General features: G+C 36.0%; 1 non-coding gene across 1 annotated transcript; it reads right to left on the reverse strand.

Moving 5' to 3' along the window:
- Nucleotides 1-798: 798 nt before the first annotated feature.
- LOC128284930 (small nucleolar RNA R71) lies at nt 799-904 on the reverse strand. The gene has a single exon (XR_008275348.1). It is a non-coding gene; the product is annotated as a small nucleolar RNA R71 (small nucleolar RNA).
- Nucleotides 905-12470: the final 11566 nt, after the last annotated feature.

The following is a 12470-nucleotide window of genomic DNA, read 5'->3' on the forward strand; positions in this document are numbered from 1 at the left end:
ATCTTTAGTAAAAATAAAATACTATAAGCTTAAACTTTTGTATTATGAACAATAAAAATAATAATAAATTCTATGAGAACAATTTAATAAATATGTTATTAGGTAATCATATATTATAACAACCAAACAATAAAATTTACATTCTAGTATAATAAACCAAATAGAGTAATACAATATGCTCAATAATATGTTAAATAATTTTAAATTATGATAGTCCTATTACTAAAAAACAAAAACGTTTTACATTTCGTAAACCAAATGACTTCCTTAAAACAACAAAAATCTTGTTAGCATAAAACTTTAGAACTTTCTCCAACTTCATTTTAATACTGTTTAGGTTAAATTTGAAGGTAATAATCATATTTAACATAATAAGCTCAAAGAGTTGCTCACAACGCTTAAAATTCGATCGGTGTTGCTGACGACAGAGATCGTGCCATTCGTTGATATGTTGTGCCTCTCTTCAATGAGTTAAATCCAAGTATTGTGAGACTTGAGATTGAGGCACCTCAGTTCAAATTAAAGTCAGTTATATTTCAAATGTTGCAAATTGTGAGCCAATTTAGTGGGATGCCTGTGGAAGATCCACACCTTCATCTCCATTTATTCATGGAAGGAAGGAACTCATTCAAATTGACTAGAGTAATAGAGGACGCTTTGAGATTGAAGTTACTCCCATACTCATTAAGAGATAAAGCACAAGCATGGTTGAATTCCTTGACACTTGATTCTGTATCTACATGGTAAGAATTGGTTGAACGATTCTTGATGAAGTATTTTCCACTGAGCAAGAATGCCAAGCTTGGAAATGAATCACTACATTTCAGCAACTCATCGAAGAATCTTTACATGATGCATGGGAACGATTTAATAAGCTATTGCAAAAATGTCCTCATTATGGCATTCCTCATTGTATTTAGTTGGAGACTTTTTACAATGGTATCAATGTACATACAAGAATGGTGGTAGACACTTCAGCCAATGGAGCTCTTCTTTTGAAATTATACAATGAATCAAATGAGATCTTTAAAAGGATTTCTAGAAACAACAATCAGTGGTTGACTAATCGAGTAGTCACAGGAAGAAGAGTGACAAAAGTTCATGAAGTCGATGCACTTATTTCATTGCCGGCCCAACTATCTTCTATGACTATGCTTAAGAACATTACTACTAATGGTTTCAATGCTAACATGACATGTCAACATCTAATGTATTTATTGTGGAGATGTCCATGTTTTTGAAAAATGCCCATCATGTAACACCCTATACCCGGCCTGGTTGCCAAGCCCGAATATAAAAATGCCACACCATTGTCTCATGTCATACTCATAGTAAATTGTCACATTATTAAGAAATCATCCTCTTTATCAGTGATCTTATAAATTTTTAGTCTAACATTAATCAATCCTCATTAAAACATGCCAAACATACTTTAAAAAAGATTTATAATATTAATTGAATAAGCATTAGGATCACTTAGAAAAATTTCCAAGACAACCACATAGGTGTCAATACTAGAACATGGGTATCAATATTTTCTTCAAGCGGTATTGATACCACTTGGAAAATCGGTACCAAATCAGCATTCTTTTTCTCGTTTAAAATCAAAGTATTAGAAAATATCGATACCTTTGCAAAAGTATCGATAAAATTACCTCAAGTATCGATACTCGTGATAGGGTATCGATACCAAATCTCTATTCTAACTTCCCTGCACGTTTCAAAACACAAAGGTATCATTTTAAAAATACGAATATTGATGCCTCTGCTCCAGACCAAAAGAATACAACATAATTGAGCATATATATCATTCCAACATGCACCAATCCATCATGCTATCATATCATCATCAAACAAACATCAAAACGGCCGTAATAATAGTTTCAAACATCGAAAATAAGTTCGAAAGATAATCGACATAATACAGTTCAATTCTCAAAATACTAAGAGCAATTAAGCTATGGAACTTCCAAAACATCATGATAAATATCATTAAAAGTCTACCACGTAGCCTTATTCTCAAAATGTAAACAAATAACATTAACACCTATGGCAGAACGAAAACAGACTTGCTTGGATCACCTCTTGGAACCACACCGCTCACACCGGTACATAACTAATTTGCAATGGTTTAAAAGGAGTGGGTGAGCTTAACAAGCTCAGTGAATGCTCTGAATAACCACAATGCAAACAATTCATCAAGCATCAATGGAACAACCATATAGCATAACCTCAACAGTTCCAACTCTAATGAAATATTATATTTACTCGTGCATTATTACTAGCTCTTTACATGGTAAACATATTCACTTTTGAGCATATATCAAATTACACATATAACCATATAACATTTAAACATATATCATAATACTCATATAATTACATAATGTTCAAGCACATATCGCAATACTCATATGATCACATAACATTCAAGCATATTTCCCAATACTCATATAATTATTTTATAAACAAATTGCATAATGGTTGTCGAAACCATTCTTTTGAAAACGGGGATCGACTTTGTTTGAAAGTGAAAATTAAAACGGGAGTCGCCACCAATCTTTTATCAGGTGTGATCGGATCACCTTTGTTTTAATAAATCAATTTTAGTTTACTAAAACAGGGCCTTTGGTCTACGAAACTTGAGAGAATGAGTTCGGGAGTCGGTTACGTGTGAGGAAGGATTAGCACCCTCGACACGCCCAAAAAATTGGTACCGAATTGATTAGTTAGTGTCTTAATGTCGAAAATTAAAAATCGGGAAGGGACTTGAAATACGATCTTTTCTATTAATACTGATTTTAAAATTCTTGAATTGGCTTAAATCGATTTGTTTAAAGATTTCCTTATCTCGAGATATCGGAGTATCACATCCTGTAAGTTAGGACACAATACCATGAATTCCCGAGCACAAGGTCATCTTTTAATTTAAATTGGAAATCCGTGCATTTCAAAACTCAAAAGGATATTTAGCTATTTAGAACCAACAAGAGAACTGAAACCCCGTAAGTTAGGGCACAATTCTTCGATGTTCCAAAATGCGAAACATTGCCTTATTTATTGAAATTAGTAAAAACATGAATAAAAATCTTTAAAGTAATGAACAACAGAATGATATAAAATAGGCGGAGACAAAATAAACGAGTTGGAAATACATTGAAACAAATAATAAATATGACAACAATATTAAAACAATAACAATGCATGCGATATATTAAACGTAATAATAGTATCCAATGTGAAATAAAAACAACGAATATATACATAATAAAGATATTAAGAGTATGTACGTAAAATATATATATTTATAAATAGTAATAGTGTTAGAAATATACTATATATAGTGTTTGAAGTATATACATAAAATAGTGAAAATATAACTAGTAATGTTAAGATATATATAATATATACATATGTATAAAATAGATAAAAAAATATGTACATAATATAGTGTAAAAAATACATACATAATATAATTAAAATATATACATAAGATAACATGTAGAAAAAATATATATATAAATAATAAAGTATTAAAGATATATACATAAAATAGTATAATATATATATACGTAATATAGAATTTAGAATATACCTAATATATTAAAAGAATATATACATAATATAATATTAAGAAATATAATAATAACAAAAAAAGAGAGGGAGAGAGTGGGTGATTTTCGGCCACAAGGTCACCATCGTCCCATCCACCGACCACCACAAGCCACCATTATCGGTGCCACCGTGACACTGCAATGGACCTCAAAAAAACTTTTTGGTAAAATGGAAAGCTTCCTCCTTTTATTTTTACTTTCAGATAAAAGAAACAAAATAAAACCGAAAGGAAAACAATAAGCAAACAAAGAACTTGAAACGAGAATAGACCAAGAAACCTCTTTTGCTTTGATATTTGATTAATCTCCAAAAAAAAAACTAGCCTCTCCAAAAACTAGCCTTTACAATAACTCTTCTCCTTGATTACTCTAAAAAAACCTCTCAAAAATCCTTTACAATAACTTTCTCCCCCAAAAACTTCTTCCTTCTCCTTTAAATACAAAATATGAGAAGGCTTATATAGCCATTTACAAAATATTTTTTTATTGTTTATGTCTTCATTTGTAGGTACATGTGGTGGTGGAGCAAGTGTGGCTAATGGAGTAGGTGGTGGAGCAAGTGTGGCTAGTGGAGTTGGTGGTGGAGCAAGTGTGGCTAGTGGAGTTGGTGGTGGCAAAGGCTAGGATTTAGTTGAGAAAAGTTTAGGTTGTGGGCTAGGGTTTTTTTATTTTGATTTGGGCTTAGGGTTTGGGCCATTGGGGTTTTGATGTAAATTGGGCTTTCGGTAGTTAAGATTTTGGGTTTAATTTTGGTGGGTTAGGTAAGGTTAAATTGGGTTTTGATGTAAATGGGTTAAAATTGGCCTACAACAATGGTCACATGTCATATAAACACATATCACAATACACACATATTCATAATTTAAGATAATTTGGCATTTGAGCTATGAAACCTAAAAATGAGCTCTATCATCACTGATCGAATACACAAATCTCCAACACACCAAAGTGAAGCATAAAGCTAACATTGTCCTTATTTCCCCTCACATGTCCCATTGAATGGAGCTTATCTCACAGTCCCTTATCCCTCTAATATGTCTTAAGGCCTCAATGCTCAAAATCACTGTACATATAGGTGAGTACTTACAATCCTATGGCATGCCAACTATATCCAACAATTTCAAGATCACAAGGCCAAAATATTTGAAATAAAGCACACATCACTTACCGATTATACGTGCACTATTGGAATGATGGAAATGTGCAAGTGCATGTAATCGCAACAAGTAAGAAAGTGACAAGTAAATGTCGAGTTATCGTACCTACAGGGACTATGAAAAGAATTATTTATGTAAATGGGTTTTGATGTAAATGGGTTTAATTTTGGTGGGTTAGGTAAGGTTAAATTGGGTTTTGATATAAATGGGTTAAAATTGGCCTACAACAGCTGCCCCTCTTTGCTTATTATCGTGAAACGAGAATAAAGCAAAGACACAAAGAAAGGCCAATTTTGCCCAGTCTTACTAAGTATGGACTTCTTTGGTTCTCTTCTCATCCAGGTAGTCTCTTTCCAAACCACTGTATCTTGTTGTCTTGATCAAATCTACTGCATCTTCTGATATATGCCTTGTAGCTTCGATTTACTCCAAGGTGACTTCAAAAAGATAAGATCTACAGCTTCAATCTGCTCTTCCATCGCTTTAGTTAGATAAAATTTGTGGTCTTCTCTTCTGCAACTTTTAGAAAGGTAAGATCTGATATCATCGATCAGCTCCACTGCAACTTCAATTAGCTTCACTGTAACTTCAGGGATATAAAATCTGTGTCTTCGATTAATTCCAGTCTTTATTCTTTACTCGGCATGTGATCCTGAGCTTAACTCATTTCTCGCAATATGAATTGACTCTTTAAAACTAAACATTAAAAACAAAAATTGAAAATAGCTCAGCACGTGAGCCAAGACTCAACTCACTTCTCGCAATATGAGTTGATTATTAAAACAAAATTTGTAAAACAGATTTTGAAAATACCTCGGTATGTGACCCGAGGCTCAACTCACCTCTCGTAATATGAGTTGATTTTTGCAAAGCATAAAATAAAAATAAAAATCAATTAAAAATACCTCGGCGTGTGATCTAAGGCTCAACTCACCTCTCGTAATATGAGTTGATTTTTTTGACAAACATAAATTGAAAAAAAAGAAATTGAAAATATCTCAGCGTGTCCTGAGGCTGAACTCACCTCTCGCAATATGAGTTGATTTTTTGGAAAAACAAAATTTGAAAAACAGAATTTGAAAATACCTCAGTGTGTGAGTCAAGGCTCAACTCACCACTCGCAAATGAGCTGATTTTTTTTGAAACACTGAAATTGAAGAATAGAAATGGAAAACACCTCAGCGTCTTGAGGTTCAACTCACCTCTCGCAATATGAGCTGATTTTTTTTGAAAGACAGAAATTGAAAATACCTCAATGTGTCTTGAGGCTCAACTCACCTCTCGCAATATGAGTTGATTTTTGACAAATAAAAATTGAAATTACCTCAGCGTCTTGAGGTTCAACTCACCTATCGCAATATGAGTTGATTTTTTTGAAAAACAGAAATTGAAAATACCTCAACGTGTCTTGAGGTTCAACTCACCTCTCGCAATATGAGCTGATTTTTTTAAAGACAGAAATTGAAAATACCTCAACGTGTCTTGAGGCTCAACTCACCTCTCGCAATATGAGTTGATTTTTGAAAAACAATTGAAATTACCTCAACAGTGTCACGAGGCTCAACTCACCTATCGCAATATGAGTTGATTTTTTTGAAAAACAGAAATTGAAAATACCTCAACGTGTCTTGAGGCTCAACTCGCCTCTTGTAATATGAGTTGAGTTTTGACAAACAAAAATTGAAATTACCTCAGCGTGTCCTGAGGCTCAACTCACTTCTCGCAATATGAGTTGATTTTTTTAGAAACATAAATTAAAAAAACGAAAATTGAAAATACCTCAACAGTCCCGAGGCTCAACTCACCTCTCGCAATATAAGTTGATTTGAAAAGCAGAATTTGTAAGGCAAAAATTGAAAAACAGAAATTGAAAATACCTTAGCGTGCCCTGAGGCTCAACTCACCTCTCGCAATATGAGTTGATTTTTGAAAAATAGAAATTAAAAGCAGAAATTGAAAAACAGAAATTAAAAATACCTCGGCGTGCCCCGAGGCTCAGCTCACCTCTCGCAATATGAGTTGATTTTTGAAAAGCATAAATTGAAAAAACGGAAATTGAAAATACCTCAGTGTATGACCTGAGGCCCAACTCACCTCTCGCAATATGAGTTGATTTTTTTGAAAGATAGAAATAAAAACATCAAAATACCAAAAGATGTCATATGGTGGAACTCAGGTGTCCTTTCCTTTGATTCAGTACAGCTATCATCGAAATCGCTTATTCTGCTGAAATACATGTATATGTCATGCATGATGTTATCATGAAATGCACATGTTTGCCTTAAATGCCTTTATGCCTACATGATCATGCTATGTGCCTTGGGCTTGCTTGTCATATGTCCCTTTCCGTCATGATTTTTGATGATCTGCGTTCATTGCTTTGACTCTTGACTTTCTCTTCAGGCCCTATACCCATCCTCTAGCTTCACGACTAATCTGCGTTTCTCAGATATCGCTCTTTTGCCCCTGGTTGAACTTTGTCCTTGCTTTGAGGCTCTTGTACTTATCAAATTCTTGTCCGGGTAATGCTTAGTACTTCTTTTGTTTAGAGTATGTCATTTCACTATTTATCATGTAAATGAACCACATAATGAGATGCATGAAAATGGTCAGGTAGGGACAAAAGGATACCTCACATTTATTCATTTCAAATGTAGCAAACAAAGAAAGTTAATCAATGATAGTAAAAAAAGTGTCATAAAGAGAAAGGGGATCGCATTTCAACAAATACAAATGCTCTAGATATTCAACGCATGAACTCTTCCACGTTCCTCAATCAAGAATCTTTTCGAGCATGGCTTTCTTGCGTAAGAGATTTCGAGTTTTTAGAAATGCTTCAAATACTGTAGTCTCTCTGTTTGACCCACCGTTCAAAACGCCTTGCTTTTTAAGCTAGTGCTTGCTTCATTAGAACGCCCTTTAGGGTTTTCATCTTAATCTTTTGTGTTAATCAAGACGCCCTTTTCGGGTTTTCACCTTGATCCCTCTCTCTTTTTTTTTTCTTTTCTCTTTTTTTTTAAGATGCCCTTTTTCGGGTTTTCATCTTGATTTTCCTTTTTTAAGCATAATATTTCTTCACAGCATCTGAATTCACCGGATTCGGTAACTCCTTCCCATCCATCTCAGTGAGAATCAAAGCTTTGCCTGAGAATGCCTTCTTTACGACATATGGTCCTTCCAATTTGGTTCCCATTTTCCTCGTAAGTCTTTCTGTATTGGAAGAATCTTTCTCAGCACGAGTTCTCCTTCGTGGAATTCTCTTGGCCGTATTTTCTTGTCATGGGCCGCGATCATTCTCTTCTGGTACATCTGTCCGTGACAAATTGCCTTTAAACGTTTTTCTTCGATGAGGCTTAACTGGTCATATCGAGCTCGAACCCATTCTGCCTCCTCTAGTTTCGAATCCATTAAGACTCGTAAAGAGGGGATCTCAACTTCGATAGGTAGCACAGCTTCTATTCCATAGACCAGAGAGAAAGGAGTTGCCCCCGTAGATGTCCGTACAGATGTGCGATATGCATACAAAGCAAATGTGACAGCCCAAAATAGACCCTAGCCGGAATGTGGTTTCGGGACCACTAAACCGAGTCATAAAAATAATTAATTGTTATATTCTATGCTTACTATGTGTGTGCATGCATATGTGGAAAATTTCATTCTCTAATTTTACCCATTTGTATGAGAAAGTATTAAATAGGGATCAAAGTGAAACATGGTGAAATATGATAGGCTAATTTTAAATGGCTTGTTAGTACATGTTAACAAAAGGTGGAGTTGCATGTCAAATAATCCCTTCCTAAGGAGGAGTGGCCGGCCATGACAAGGTTATGGGCAAGGAACATGTTCCCAACATGTTTTACTAATGGATGATGTTAGAAATAATAAACAACTAAGCATGGGTGAGAAAAGAAAAAAATGTGTGTGAGAGAGTAGCATCCCCCCATTGCCGTGCAACCAAGAAGAGAAAACAAAAAATTTTGTTCATGCTTGCTCTCTCCTTTTGGCGAAAATACTAAGAGGAAGAAGGGATTTTTGCTTCATTTCCTTTGTTTAGAAGAGATCTAGAAGGAGATTTGGCTAAGTTTGCATCAAGATTAAGGTATGTATGAGGTTGTGTTGGGAGTTTCATGCATGGTTTGGTTGCTAATTTGATGTGCATGTTAGCCATGGCCCAAATCCTTGTTATGCCATGGAAATGGTATTTGGCCAAAGTTGTTATGGTGATAAAGCCATTGCATGCTAAGTGTGAAGCTTGATGATGATGCATGCAATGATGGATTGTCTACTCTTGAGTAAGATTTTGAGTTTTCTTTTTGTGTTTAACCATGATTGAAGTTGAATGGAGCATGATTGTCATATTCGCCATGATGCATTCATGAGCATGGTTCATGCTTCTTGCATGTTAGTTAAAATTTGTATTTTGGATGGCTATGGACACCTTGAAATTCGCCATGCTCATATTGTATATATATGTTTGCACATGATGTTTTGGCTATGAAGTAAGTGATGAATATATTGGTTTAAAGAAGAAGATGTGGAAGAATGCTTGTGAAATTGCAAGCACAATTCGCCTAGCACACATATAAGTGCTTGATGCTATATTATAAGTTTTGGGCCACAATGTGCAAAGCATTAACTAGTAAAATGCATGCTGTTTTTGTGAGGTATTAAGTGCAAAATTGACCTCAACATGTACATGAATATTCGCCTTGGGTAGCCTATTGAAGGCCTTAGCTTTTCCTTGATGCTCAAATAAATTGTATTGAATTGCTTGATGTAGTATAAAATGTGCATGACCATTGTGTATTCAAGCTAAAGAGTGGCCATATGACCATTTAAACTCCTTGTCATATTCGCCATAAGCAAGCACAATGAGGTTTTAATAAATTGAATTTGTTTGAATTAGCTCAAGAGCTAAGAGGGCCACAATTGGACAAGGGGAAGGAAAAGGTGATCGAATAGCCGAAAAAGCCGTTCGACAACATCCGAGGTAAGTCCTCAAGAAGTGACCTTACTTGAATTATGTGGAATGAAATATGGATGAATTGATTATTGATTTATGTGTGTATGAGTATTGAATAATGCCCGGCTAAGTCCCGGGCGATTATGCTAGTGATTATAATTGTGTTTGAGCCTTAGTAACGAGAATGAAATATGTATGTCCAATGATTATTGATGTATGTGTGCATGAGAAATTGAATGATATCCGGCTAAGCCCCAAAGACAATTATGCTGGAAATTATATCCGGTTAAGACCAAGGCAATTGTGCTAGTGGCTACATCCGGCTAAGACCAAGGCATTCGTGCGAGACATTCTATCCGGGCTAAGACCAAGGCATTTGTGCACGTGGTTATATCCGGTTATATTCCAAGAATCTTGGGCTGGAGGTGAGTGTTGGTTGCTGTAATGAATTCAATTAGTACACTCGAAAAGCCCAAAGGATAAGGTACGTTATATGTGCATTGGAAAGTCGACATGTTTGAGCAACATTCGCTCAATCGACTAATGAATTTCAGTTATTGAATTGATTGATACTTTGTGAAAGTATATAATGATGAAGTGTGAAGTAAGAATGTGTATTAATGAAATGATGCATTTGGCTATGTGAATGTATTGCTGTAATTAGAGCTGATTATATTCCTTGAGACTTACTAAGCATAAAAAATGCTTACCCGTTACTTTGGCTCTCTGTTTTATAGATTTCGCTCGATAGCAATCGGATTCGGGATCAATAAAGTCGAAGTCATCCACACTATCCACGCCTCTATTTTGGTATAAATTTTGGTTGAACTTTGAAATGGCATGTATAGGACTACCCCTTGTTGGTTGAATATGTTGTGATGTATATATGTACGGCCATGCGAAAATGGCTCGTAAAAGTGAAGTATCGACTTAGACTAATTGTGGTTTGTATGTATATATTTGGTGTCATGATGTGGCTATGGCTTGAAATGGGAATGTTGGTCATATGATCAGCCATTGGCATGGTTAAAATGATCATATATGAACCTATGTATGGCAAGACTAGTTGGTTCATGGAGACTACCAAATAGGTAAGACCTACCTTAAAAACAGATGCTGCCAGCTGCAGTGACGTGAATGTGGAAAATCACCAAAATTCGTAGGAATGGAATTAAATAGTGAATAAGCTATGTAAATGAACCTTGATGAGTCTATTTTCATATGAAAGAAACGAAATTGTCATAGGAGTTACATGTTAAGAGATATTAAAGCTATTGTGAGACAGGGCCAGAACGGTTTCTGGGTTCCCTGTCGCAACTTTAAAAATTTACTATAAATTATCCAAAAATAATTAGGAGACATACCTTACATGTACAGATTCCATTTTGAGTCTAGTTTCATTAGAAACAAACGGCACCAGCATTAAAGCCCTGTACAGAGAGATATTCAAGTTATACCGCGCGAAGGTCAGAGCAGTCGATCCCTGTAACATGGGTGACTTTAACTAATAAACTGTACCAATTGGCCCGACCAAAATTCTAGAAATAAATCCATGGATGGATATATGAGTCTAAATTCAGGGAAAATTTACGAAACCAGTTTCCGAGTTTTGAAACTCGAGATATGATTTTTAAGGTGACAGTGACGCAGTTTTCCAGCCTGACTGGAAATGTCAAATGGATGGGCAAAACAAGTGAACTTGGCTTGTTAACCCCTCGTGTCCGACACCGACGATGGTCTCGGGTTCGGGGTGTTACAATTTTATTGGTATCAGAGCCACGGTTTAGTCGATTGTAGGACTACCGTGATGTGTTTGGGGTCTAGCTATACATGCCATTAAATGATGAATCGATAGTGTGGTGATTTCTGACAATTTGACTTTGTGTTTGTTTATAGCAATGGATCCCGATCCCAACCGAGCGATAGCTGATGATGTGGAGAGTGTGGCGCCTGCTCCCACGCAAGGGACAGCGACGGCGGACTCTCAACCTATGGCCAGCAATCCTAATGACGAGGCTAGGCAAGCCTTTTATAGTGTGATGAACGAATGGTTTAATCAATACATTCGAACCAACACGGCTGTTCCACAACCTCCATTCCCGACAAATGCAACCCCGCACCTACAATACCTCCGGTGATTGACCAAATAAGGTCAAGTAAGCCCCATCGATAGGATTCAAAACATGGGGCCACTGAATTTAAGGCTACGGATGATGATGATGCCGAAGCGAGCTGAATTTTGGTTAGATAACACTATCCGGGTGCTTGATGAGCTATCCTGTACACCCGATGAGTGCTTAAAGTGTACCATCTCCACCTACGCGAGTCCGCCTACTATTGGTGGAGTACTCGACTTCGTGGTGCCTAGAGAGCAAGTGACTTGGGAATTCTTTCAAACCGAGTTCAAAAAAGTATATCGATCGAGATTCATCGACCAAAAGCGGAGGGAATTCCTTGATCTTAAGCAAGGTTCGATGTCGATTCATGACTACGAACGAAAATTTGTGAGGCTTAGCCGATGCAGCGAGAATGCATTTCGTCCAAGCTATTATGTGTAAACGCTTCGAGGATGGGCTGAATGATGATATAAGGATGTTTGTTGGCATCCTCGAGATACGAGAGTTCGTAGTACTTGTTGAGCGAGCTTGTAAAGCCAAGAGCTTAGAAAGGAGAAACAAAAAGCGATGTGGGAACCGGAGAATTCGAAGAGGTCCTCGGAAAGTCTCTTCAACAAGC

Source organism: Gossypium arboreum, chromosome 11 (genome assembly GCF_025698485.1).
Source record: "Gossypium arboreum isolate Shixiya-1 chromosome 11, ASM2569848v2, whole genome shotgun sequence".
NCBI classification, from domain to species: domain Eukaryota; kingdom Viridiplantae; phylum Streptophyta; class Magnoliopsida; order Malvales; family Malvaceae; genus Gossypium; species Gossypium arboreum.